This window comes from Podarcis raffonei, chromosome 3 (assembly GCF_027172205.1).
Source record: "Podarcis raffonei isolate rPodRaf1 chromosome 3, rPodRaf1.pri, whole genome shotgun sequence".
NCBI lineage: Eukaryota > Metazoa > Chordata > Lepidosauria > Squamata > Lacertidae > Podarcis > Podarcis raffonei.
Window position 1 is genome coordinate 6883111 of NC_070604.1, and position 12912 is coordinate 6896022.

Here is a 12912-nt window from a genome sequence, read left to right on the forward strand (position 1 = left end):
AGTTTAAGCTACTTTTTTTCCTTCCAAAGAAATATGCATATGGAAACATGACGAGATATTGGGCTGTTATAAGCTGTTATAAAAGGGAAACAGGTAAAACCAAAACAACAACAACAAATGTGTGTGTATATAACAATAGAATAATAGAATTGTAGAGTTGGAAGGGATCTCAATGGTCATTTAATTCAAGCCCTTGCAATGTGGTATCTCAACACAGGGTCTCCCATCCAATTCGAAACCATTCTGCACCCTGCTTAGTTCGGTGACAAAAATCTCCAACTAGAACGAAGGAAGACCCAGGTTCAAATCTGAATTCAGCCATGAAGTTTACTGACAGTACTCCGGCCAACCTATGTTACCTCACAGGGCTGTTGTCAGGATAGAACGAGGAGAGCAAAAGCATAAAAACCACTGTGGAGGAAAGACAGGATATAAATGTCATGGTTAAAGCAAATAAGTGACTAATCAATAGGACATGTGTTGTCATGGTGGGCACAGGTGTCAGGAGACTCCTAAGTTGTGGAATTCCGCTGCACAGAGGTTCATCTGATACCTTCACAATACAGCCGTCGGGAAGTGTCCTGGTCTTTGATATTCAAGATGTTGTTTGCTTTAGGACCCACCCCATTTCCTGTGACTGTGATATGTTTGTTGTTGTTGTTGTTTAGTCATTTACTCGTGTCCGACTCTTCGTGACCCCATGGACCAGAGCACGCCAGGCACTCCTGTCTTCCACTGCCTCCCACAGTTTGGTCAAACTCATGCTTGTAGCTTCGAGAACACTGTCCAACCATCTCGTCCTCTGTCGCCCCCTTCTCCTTGTGCCCTCCATCTTTCCCAACATCAGGGTCTTTTCCAGGGAGTCTTCTCTTCTCATGAGGTGTCCAAAGTATTGGAGCCTCAGCTTCACGATCTGTCCTTCCAGGGAGCACTCAGGGCTGATTTCCTTAAGAATTTAGCTGTTTTTAATACTGAACTTTAATTTTTTTATAATGCGGTGGTGGTGGTGATGGAAATAACAGTAATAATAGACAATGCCTGAGACAGAATTTGGTGCTGGCGTCCTGCTTCCCTGGGCTGGCTACTGTCTGAACTGAGGTGATTCCAAGAAGCTGAAGAGAGGGCATGCTAAACTAACCTTGGAAGAAGGATTAACTTACATTCTTGAGTCCTCTTAGATGTTTTGCCAGAAAGGAGCTGGTTGGCAAGATGACTTTTAAAACATCTTTCAGCTAAATTAGAGATCCGAAGGCAACATTTAGCATGAAAGGGATATCATGTGGGTTTGTGAGCCTCCCTTGAAACACTGGTGCGAAAGATAATTAATACTTAGGTCTACCCTCATCCATAAATTTCATTGTCTTATCTGAATTGGCAGTGCAATTTTCATGGAACCGTTTCAAGCAACCACATGTGAACACAAGAAAACAGACGGGGAAATTATTCCTACAGCATGTTAGAATGACATGAAAGCATTTCATAGCATGAGGCCAGGCCTATTGGTGGGGGAAAGGCTTGGAGCAGATTTCCAGCTGGGCCGAGTTTTGCCGAAGTCATCGCCATATGATATAGGTTTCACATAAATGTGACTCACATACTTATGAACAAGGACTGACTTTGACAGCCATGGAAGGTCAACACCTTCTGTATTTCATGCACAAAACAGGAAGCAGCCAAGATGCAGACTTTTCCACGTGGCAGCCTTAGAGTTCTTCAGTTGGTTTTATTATGAAGGCGGGGGTAGACTCTGATGTCTCTACAGTGGTACCTTGGTTCTCAAACGCCTTGGTTCCTGCTTGGCAGGGGGTTGCACTCGATGGCCCTTGTGGTCTCTTCCAACTCTATGATTCTATGATTCTACTCAAACAACATGGAACCCAAACACTGCAAACCTGGAAGTAAGTCTTCTGGTTTGCGAATGTGCTCCGTTTTGAGTGTTACACTGAGTTCTGTCTGTTTCGGCTATTTATTTTGCTTTTTTGTTTTTTGCTGCTCTTTTTTTTTGTCACTGTGTGGAACCCAGTTCAGCTACTGATTGATTGTGTGACTGCAGCACATTGTTTATTGCTTTCCTTTTATGGATCAATGGTCTCGTTAGATGCTAAAATTCATGTTAAATTGCTGTTTTAGGGGTCTGGAACGGATTAATCCATTTTGCATTACTTTCTATGGGAAATTGCATCTTGGTTTTAGAACGGACTTCCGGAACGGATTAAGTTTGAGAATGAAGGTACAACTGTATAGCCCTCCTTTCTGCCATTATAAACCCAGAGCCTGACTTTCTAGGGGTTTTCTGCATTTCTACTAGACCCAAAATGTTTAAGCAACATGGACTAGAGTCATGTCCCTTTGGTATTAGGGGCCCTGAGGTTTAAACTTCATTCATTTCATAGTAGATCTGCCCCTGTATATAGGTGCTGGCCTTGTGTCAGAGTGGAGGTGGCACTCTTGGTAGATATCTGCTGCTTGGATGGCCGGAATCTTTCAACATCCTTTGCTCTCTGAATTTAAGCTGGAAGAGAAGAGAGTCTTCAGGATAAAAGTTTCTTTTCCTTACTTTCTTGGAGGCAGATGAGAAATGAGTGCTGGGGGCTACATCAGTTGAAGTGGATTTTATTTGGCCAGTCCACAAGCGAAATTATTTTTCCTTTTGGGGAGATGAGATTTGAAAGTTTTTTTTTTTTTTTGAGGCGGAGGAATGAACTGGAAGAGGAATTGTTTAGAGAAGATACATACCCCATCCTCAGCATGCGACCTGTGGTCAACTCACTTGTCTCTCAGCATCACTAGGCACCTTCTGCTAAACAGGTGTTAAAACTAAACAATCTGGGGCTCAGACTCTTCCTGTGATGGGACACAGTGGGTGGTCTTGGGCAAGTCATTTGTTTCCACCAAGTCCAACCTTCTGGTCCGACAATGGTCTGCAAAATGCCTCTGGGAAGTTTATGAGTAGGAGTCAGTGGCAGCAAAGAAATATGGGTGGGTGGGTGGGAAGGAAGACCCAGAAGGGGAAGGTATATTGCTAGGTATGTGAGTTGTGCCCCACATGTCTCTGAAAGGAAAATAACAGTAAGAGCTAATGACAGGAGTCCAGCAATGTAGGGCGGGGGAACAAATAAGTGTCTGGGGGTGAGCTCCTTGTTTGGGGGAGCACTTGGCCCCGCCCTCTCTCTGGCGCCACCCATGATAGGAGCAGGCAGTGCAGGAGGGCAGCGCTGCAGAGCTTCCCTCTGTGGTGCTGCTGCCACTTAAATGGATAGTATGGGGCTTTAGGCTTCACAGGGACACCAGTGTAGTCAGCCTGGTATTCCTGTCCATCCTCGTCTGCCCCTGCACCACTGGGGCAGCGGTGATGCCCTACAGCTGCCATACTGCACCAACCTCTCTGGTTTATGAGAGGTTCCAAGTGAATGATATTCAGTTGTAAAGGTAAAGGGACCCCTGACCATTAGGTCCAGTCATGGCCGACTCTGGGGTTGCGGCGCTCATCTCGCTTTATTGGCCGAGGGAGCCGGTGTACAGCTTACGGGTCATGTGGCCGCATGACTAAGCTGCTTCTGGCGAACCAGAGCAGCGCACAGGTTCCTGGGCATATCAGCACCAGTTTCTGTGGTGTTAAGTACCACCTGTAGGTGAGTTTCAGAGTGAGTTCCCTTCCTTTGACTGATATGGACTTGAAGGGAGGTTTAGACCACATTCTAGTCCATGGAGTGGGGTGAATTTCATAGCCTATGTCATGCTCCCATTGTTCTTTGATTGCCTCAAGGGGGTTTGTGGGATTTTGTATCAGTATTTTGTATATTGTGGATACCATACCTTTACTATGTCCCTTTGCTTTCAGGAGAAGGTTTCTGAAAGTGGTCAAGGGCCTAGTGGCTGCTGATTTTACTGTTGCATTGTTTAAGAAGGCATGTAGTTGATGATGTGTTAGCCAAGGTATTTGCGTGTCCCCTAGTTTGTCCTGTATTTCTTGTGTTGGTATGGGTTTGTTGTTGCTATAGAAGTCTTTTAGACAGTGTAGGCCTTTGGTTGGCCAAGTTTTTATCTGGAGGTTTTGTGCCGCGTGTTGGAATAGTGGGTGGTAGGCCAGGGGGGTTAGCGGGGACGAGAATCGGGAGAGTTTGTCTGCTTTTCCTTTCCAAACTTTAAGCATGGACTGTGTGAACCTGTTCAGTGTGGTGGGGATTTTCTTTAGTTTGCTTGGGAGAAATGGGTATGCTGTTGTGGGGATGTTTCCGATGGTGTCTCTCTCCAAGTAGACCCATTGTTTCGTCTCCTAGAATATACAGGATTATGTGGTGTACTTTGTTGGCAATGTAATATGATTCCCCATCCTCCTTCTGAGGTATTTGGGGCTTATTCTTGGCTTTTTGTGTGAAAAAATAAAGGAGTGTAGTTTTTTCTGCCACTTCTGGAATTGGGGTGGGGAATCCAGATTGGGAGGGTTTGGAATAAATAGATTAGTTTTGGGAGGGTGATCATTTTTATCATTGCTATTTTGTCTGAGTGTTGTTCCATTTCCTCAAGTCTCTGTTGATTTGTCACCATAGGGGCTTGTAATTGTGGAGGTAAAGTTTGCTGAGGTTTTTGTTATTTGCACCCTTAGGTGCCTGAATTTGGTGCAGCAGAATTTTATCTTTGTGATGTTGGTGAATTCCTTTTGGGCATGTGTGTGTGTGTGTGTGTGTGTGTGTGTGTGTGTGTTGAGGCACATAGCCTCAGATTTTGCAAAGTTTACTTGTAGGCCCGACACCATTGCTAATGTGTTGAGTTCTTTAGTTAGGGTGGTTGCTGTGTTTATGGGGTCTGATGTGGTGACCATCAGGTCGTCTGCGAAGGTGAGATATTATTATACTAAATCAATAACAATAAGATAACTAAGGCTGCATATGAACTATACCTTTAAAGAACATTCCTTTCCCTAAAGAATTCTGAGCCCTGTAGTTTACCCTACACAGAGTTACAATTCACAGGAACCCATAACAAACTACAGGGCCCATAATTCTTTGAGGGAAAGAAGGTTCTTTGAATGGGCTTTAAAGGTTATAGTGTGTACACAGCCTTGGCCAAGCAAAAGAGAATGAGGCAAGAGACTTGTAAATGCATGCATTTTTTAAAGTGGCATGAATGATGTTTTAAAAAGCAGAGCGAGGGAGAAAATATGAACCCTTTCTGAAATACACAGAGAGGTTCTGGTGACACCATAAACCATTTGCTCTTTGCTCCCCAGGTTTATGATGATGTCACCAAGATTCCTTGAAGCAGGGTCCTTTTAATTCTTCATTGCCACAGTCAGCTATAATTTATTTGATAATGCATCTGCACACTTTTCAGGAACAATTAATCAGTGCACAAGTAAAGTCTGCAGTGGGAGACACACTTCAGACGGGCTTTTTCTTGTTCTGAAATTCATAGTCAAATGGGTCATTTTTCAAAAACCATGAATGTTACAATCAAGAGACATTATAGAACAACAGACGCTGGGGACAAGATTAATTGATTAGCAGCCATTTTAGAGTTTTAGAACACTCGGCGATGTTTTAATTGAAAGGTACAGCAACTAATGCATCAGTTGAATGCAGCACAGTTTCATATCAGATGTAACAATGTTTGACATTTCGATTTTCTTCTTCCCAATTTACATAATGGAGAAGATTGTACTGTAAAAACACTGCTGCTGTAAGTACATTTTTGCTTGCACCTTTTCTTTTCAGGGTGGCAAAATTGATCCATGTTTAGAATGTGCAGAATTCTTAACACATGAAAGAGGTGTTCAAAGAACATAATGGCTTCTTTCATCTGTAGTATGAGATTAAGATGTGTTCTGGAGTGTAAATCTTTGAATAACTCAACTTGTGTATCTGCCTAAAATGTTGGCGCAACATCCTTTTTATTTAAGTGTTATGTCGTTTGTGACATACTGTTGCAAATGAAATCTTTGTACAATCATGCATCTAGACAAACATGAATGAGCTTAAATAACCAACTTAAATAAGAAAAATAAGAAAAAGCCAGAAGCAGCTTAGTCATGCTGGCCACGTTACCTGGAAGCTGTCTGGCTCCCTCGGCCAGTAAAGCGAGATGAGCGCCACAACCCCAGAGTCGTCCGCGACTGGACTTAACGGTCAGGGGTCCTTTTACCTTTACCTTACCCAACCAGAACTTTGATCAAAGGGTTAGCTGGCTGAAAAACTGGACCTTTGCAGTAATGAAATTAACATTCACAGTGTGCCAGAATTTCTGACTATTCACAATTCCCCATGGACACAAGGGCTAATAATGTTGCTCATCCTCTGTGTGATATGCATCAAAACCTGTTTAAGCATACATATACCTTCCTAGGTGGATCATGTAGGTAAGACTGAAGTCCCCTGGGCATACTGCACAGGATGAAAAGCTTCCCTAAACACCAAGACCCCCTGCTAGCGTGTCAAGCAATGGTTGCTAGTGATGTATTTCACTGGGCAAAGGGACACGGGTGGCCACACTGCAGTGACAGAGGCAAGCGGGACCTGCGCATGCAAACACACAGTTGCCAAGCAGAAGGTAGTTTGGTCACAGGCACAAGCTGCTGACATCATCAGGGGCAGCAACGTGTCCCACGAAAGGTCAGGTGTGAAGTCCTCCCTCCACTTCCAGCACCACTGGTTTTGATTAAGAACTGCCTTAATGGCAGGAGCATAAGTAGTAGTAGAAGAAGAGTTTGGATATGATATCTGGCTTTATCACTACCTGAAGGAGTCTCAAAGCGGCTGACATTCTCCTTTCCCTTCCTCCCCCACAACAAACACTCTGTGAGGTGAGTGGGGCTGAGAGACTTCAAAGAAGTGTGACAGGCCCAAGGTCACCCAGCAGCTGCATGTGGAGGAGTGGAGATGCGAACCTGGTTCCCCAGATTACGAGACTACCGCTCTTAACCACTACACCACACTGGCTCTCAGTGTGAAAGGCAGAATAAAAAGGCAGGATAATGGACTACAACCCTTCCGCTTGGCATCCAGTTTTCTGTGTGGAGGGAAGTTTTATGTGAAGGAGAATTTGATCAAACATGCTGCCACCTGTTCCTTGAACTGGTACAACCCACATGCTGGTTTTATATGTCTGAGATGGGAGGCAGAGAGTGAATTGAAGATTAATACTGCTGTTTTCATCAACCTGGGCGTAGGAATGATGGGCCTTCTTGCATTCCCCTAGGTTCCAGAACTACTTGTCGATGAACACAGGAGCATTAATGGTTGAAAGTGGTTCAAAGGAGGTATTATTCACAAGGTGTAGGCACAGTTTAAGAAAAAGAAAATCAACTGTTTAATTTAAAAAAATCACACAATTTCAATAGATAACAACAACAACAAACCCCACACCCACCTATTTCTTTTGTCACTTATCAGTAAGTAAAACTTTAGGTCTTGAAGTAATAAACCCTTCCCTGCAAAAGCTGACTACTGTAGGCAAAAGTGGGTTGAATGTAGACCTCAAAAGACACAGTTCCTCTCCAGCAACCTTCAACTCTCTGGAAACAGCAACTCATGCGTGCAATCTGCAAAGTTCTTAAGACATCTAGTGTGGGGACTTGGTGGGATGGGGTGTGGTGTGTATGGAGGGAGGAAGATGAGAACTGTGGGGTGGTCCAGGGAGCTTCGTGTGTGAATAGGTGCTTGGGGTGTGCATAATGGGTGACAACATGAATGGGGTGCAAGGATATCCTGTGCCAGCGCTGCAGCTCCTGCGTGCTTCTGCCTGGCACGGCCACCTTCTCCTGTCCTCCTTTTTGCTCTTCAAAATATGGCAACCCCAACTGCTGAGATGTATAAAGTAAAAATGCTTGCCTACCTTATTTTGGAATGAGCTTCAATCATCTTAGGGAGGTTTGCTGAAAAGTAAAAATCCACAGGATTGGTTCCTGTGGCTTTATTACTTGCTATAAACATGGGATTGAACTGCTGTATTTTCAAAATTATTCTGAATAGCTATCATTTTAATACCAGCCCTTTGCTATGCTTCTTGCATTCTTCCCTACATGGTTTTGAAAGGCAGGTTAAATATTAAATAACAATCTAGTTATTACAGATGGTGTACACAAAACCGAAACAAGAATTCTTCCAAACTTGGAAAGTACAACTACATTTAAATGCTAAAAAAATTAAAATAAAGCAATTCACTCCCTTCAGTTTTCCTTTCTCACCTGAATTTGTTAACCACATTTCATCTAAATACCTGACACAACAAAACCAATTATTTACGCATTACTACAAAGCTGACTTGGATGGGGAAATGCTGTTAAACCTGTGTCAAAGAGAGTAACAAAAGTAGAAATATCGCACTGTTTGCTTAATGAGCAAAAGAAGAAGAAGAAGTGTGAAGGTGAAAAGACAGATTCTGGGTTGGAGTGACAAGGCGAGACGGTGTCTTGATCACACTTATCGTGGTGGCGGGGAGCTGGAAACATGGCTGTAAAATCAGCAAAGAACAGAACTGGGCATCCTGAGTTGTGGCTCCTCACGGCCGAAGGGAAAAGTGCCTCTGGCTTGTGTTGCATCTTTATCCCCCTGTTTCATGGGAACTGTCAGTTTGCTGCAGTAACTTTTAATTGGTTTATGAGTGACACAAAAGTCAAGTTGCTTATTCTTTAGAGATCTGTTTTTGCTTTGCTTCCCCCCTCCCCACCACACTCTGACACTTCACAAACCATCTCTTCATATTCCTGATTGTCAGCTTCTTGGCATCTAGTTGGCCACTGTGAGAAGATGCTGGGTAAGTTGGGTCTTTGGCCCAACCCAGCAGGGCTTGTCTTACATCCTGGCTTTTCAGGATACTGCCTACTTTCCTTCAGAATAATAATAATAATAATAATAATAATAATAATAATAATAATACCCCACCCATCTGCCTGGGTTTCCCCAGCCACTCTGGGTGGCTTCCAACACATATAAAAACATCATACAGTGGTACCTCGGGTTACATACGCTTCAGGTTACATACGTTTCAGGTTACAAACTCCGCTAACCCAGAAATATTACCTCAGGTTAAGAACTTTGCTTCAGGATGAGAACCTAAATTGCGCAGTGGCGGCGTGGCGGCAGTGGGAGGCCCCATTAGCTAAAGTGGTGCTTCAGGTTAAGAACAGTTTCAGGTTAAGAACGGACCTCCGGAACGAATTAAGTGCGTAACCAGAGGTACCACTGTAAAACACCAGACATTAAAAACTTCCTGATACAGGGCTGCCTTCGGATGTCTTCTAAAAGTTGTGTGGTTCTTTTTCTCCTTGTCATCTGATGGGAAAGCGTTCCACAGGGCAGGCACCACTACCAAGAAGGCCCTCTGCCTGGTTCCCTGTAACTTCACTTTGTGTAGTGAGGGAGCTGCCAGAAAGCCTCAGAGCTGGACCTCAGTGTCTGGGCTGAATGATGGAGGTGGAGACACTCCTTTGGGTTTACAGGGTTGAGGCCATTTATGGCTTTAAATGTCAGGACCAACATTTTGAACTGAGCTTGGATACAGAGTGTCCCAGAGGCCACTCCCAGTCACCTGTTTGGCAGCCGCATTCTGGATTAGTTGTCGTTTCCAAGTCACCTTCAAAGGTAGCCTCACATAGAGTGCATTGCAGTAGTCCAAGTGGGAGATAACTAGAGTGCACAGACAGGTAGGGTTTCAGCCAGCATACCAGATGGAGCTGGTAGATAGCTGCTCTGGACACAGAATTGACCTGTGCTTCCATGGACAGCTGTGATCCCAAGATGACTCCCCGGCTGTGCACCTGGTCCTTTAGGGGCACAAGTACCCCATTCAGGACCAGGGAGTCCCCCCCCACTTGCCCGCCCCATGTCCCCCAGAAACAGTACTTCTATCTTGTTGGGATTCAACCTCAATTGGTGAGCCAGTGTGGTATAGTGGTTAAGAGCGGTAGACTCGTAATCTGGGGAACCGGGTTCACATCTCCGCTCCTCCACATGCAGCTGCTGGGTGACCTTGGGCTGGTCACACTTCTCTGAAGTCTCTCAGCCCCACTCACCCCACAGAGTGTTTGTTGTGGGGGAGGAAGGGAAAGGAGAATGTTAGCCGCTTTGAGACTCCTTCTGGTAGTGATAAAGAGGGATATCAAATCCAAACTCCTCTTCTTCTTCTTCTTCTTCTTCTTCTTCTTCTTCTTCTTCTTCTTCTTCACAACCAGCCATCCTCCAACTGCCTCTAGACACTCACAAAGGACATTCACCACCTTCGTTGGTTCTGATTTAAACGAGAGGTAGAGATGGGTATCCTCTGGATATTGGTGAACACCCAGCCCAAACCCCCTGATGACTGCCTGGGACTTTCTCCTCTTCCCTCCAGAATGCACATCTTGGCTGTTTTGGCGTCCTCCTTCTACAGTCTCCCTTCCCAGGACATGTCCTCCCTCTCAGGAACATAGATGCAAATAGATCAATGTGGCAGCTGAAAATTAGCATAGATCATAAAAGGGCTTTAGTTTCTTTTTAAGCACGCAAATGCTACCCTTCTTTCTATAACTGCAGTTTTGTTGTCTCTGTGTATGAAATAATAAGCGACTGTCTTTAAAACTGGCAGCAGCCTGCTTGTTTTACTTTAATATAGACAGGAACTACAATTTGAACTTGCATCCCTTTGAAAGACCTTGTAATATGTATTCTGTAAGTGGATAATGACAGTGCGTTTATGTAGTTGTGTTTTTGTTTAAAAAAATTGCTGTCTTGTATCTAAAACTCTCACTACCTTACTGTTGCTTATCTGAACAGCTATTCAGCTCCAATGTGTGTTTACTTCCTACAGTACCGTTTCAGTACAGACTAGTCCATCTTTTGTCCAAGACTGCCTCCCCATAAGTTCTGTTTAGAGCAGACCTAAGTATTAATGAACTTCAGGGGGCTCTGAGAAGTATGCTTACCAATGGACACAACCCCAAATCTTTGCATTACCTTTTGGCTGACCTTGAACCAGACCACAATAGCCTCATTCCTAGGCAACCATAATGATGGTACACGTATTACAAATTCCTTCTTCAGCGTGGATACTTATGGACAGACGTCCAGCCATTTCCTTCAAACTGTTGCGCTTTCCCAAGGTTATATGTGAACATCTCCTCTGCTTGGATGTCCTGTGGGTCTTTAGGGTGACTTAGATTGAATGGCAGCTGCCTGTCTAAAAGTATAAGGCTTCATTGAGAGTTGCTGGGCTGACATCAGATTACCCAACTAAACATGACTTCAGTTCATATGATAATAATGTCTGCAGGTCTGTATGTACATCTGCCCACCTCTTTCTCCTTGAAGCACCCCATCAGTGGAGTCAGAAAAGGTGCCATCAAGAAACAAAGGAGGAGACAACTATGCTTGTTTCTGGTGCCCCCCTGCCAGCAGTGCCCCATATCAGTTAGGAAATGGCTCTGTCAATGCACAGTCAAAGGCCATCATTACATAAGCAGCTAGTAGCCCAGTTCTCCCCTTGCCCTGTCTCCTACTTCCAGTTCTGAAAGTGCCCAGCTTTAAACTGCAAACTGGATGGACAGGCTCTCTGTTTCATTCAAAACAGTTGTAGTCCTAAGAGCTTCCAGAAGGGAGCTGCTGCAGGAAGAACAAGTGTGAGGGGTGAGTCTTCATGCAAGAGCTGTTTTCAAGAGGAAGACCTGCGAAGGAAGAGTCATTCTCTGATGGCCACCTTGAGAGGGTTGGTTTCACCTGTGTAGCTACACCCTCCAGTCCTAGCAGCCTTTATAAGGGAGTTGCCTAATGGATATTTTGACTTGACAATTAATAAGCTGTATGCTGACTTAAATGTCTCTATATATTCAATGAAATGTTATTTGTTGAGTGTGTGTTATATTGCAGTGATATCATACGTCTTATTATTGTTGATATTACTTTAGACTTTGATTTTTCTGTGAACTGCTTTGATGACAGTATTTACTGTGGAAAATTTGGTATAGAAATAAACTGACAATGACTACGCTTATGTATTTTTAGTATTTTCTTTTGGTCAATCAGCTAGGAACTTTTTGTGGAGAAAAGCAACATATAAATCTAAGAAACCCAAGCCTTGTCAGGCATTTTTGAAAGGCACAGGCATCATGCTACAAAAAAATGGCAGCCCTTGAGGGACCATGTACCAAGGCAACACCACACCATTATTATTATTATTATTATTATTATTATTATTATTATTATTATTATTATTATTATTATTCTACCCTTCATCCACAGATCTCAGGGTGCTTCACAACATAAATTTCCAATATAAAACCACAAAATGCATAATAAAAATAAGAACAACAACAAACCAATAATCTCCCCCTCCCACGACATATTTGAAAACACAAGCTGGAAAGAGCGATGGGAAATTCCAGCTTTCACTCATCCCCTCACTCGGAAACAAGCTACATTTCCATTTCCATTTGGAAAGCGTCTCGCTAGCTTTAAAATAATGGTCATTATTCATCTGAAAAAAGAAGGAAAGCCCAAAGATGCATTTAGTCAAAATAATACATTGGAGGAGGAAAAGCTTGAAGAGGAATATCCTTAACCAGCTCATTTGCAACCCAACAAAATCAAACGGTAGGGGGAAAATCCTCAGTAGATTTGTACAGCACAGCAATAGCCTTTATGCTTGGAAATTTATGGGCCATGGACAGTTTATAAGAAACGATGTAGTTCATCAGTGAGCCAAACTGATGGAACACATGGGAGCATTCTGCAGAGGAAGTTGAGTTTTGGAATAATACTTACTTTGATAGAGTTGTTTTGTTAGCTAAGTAAAACAGTAGGGAAGTCTATGGCCACTTAGGCTTCAAACATAAATATATATTTATAAGTCACCCAGCTGCTTAATTGAGATCCCTAATGTTTTCACAAAGTATATCTTATCCAAAAAACAATAAAACCAGAAAACAGAAGCGGCGGCCAAGAC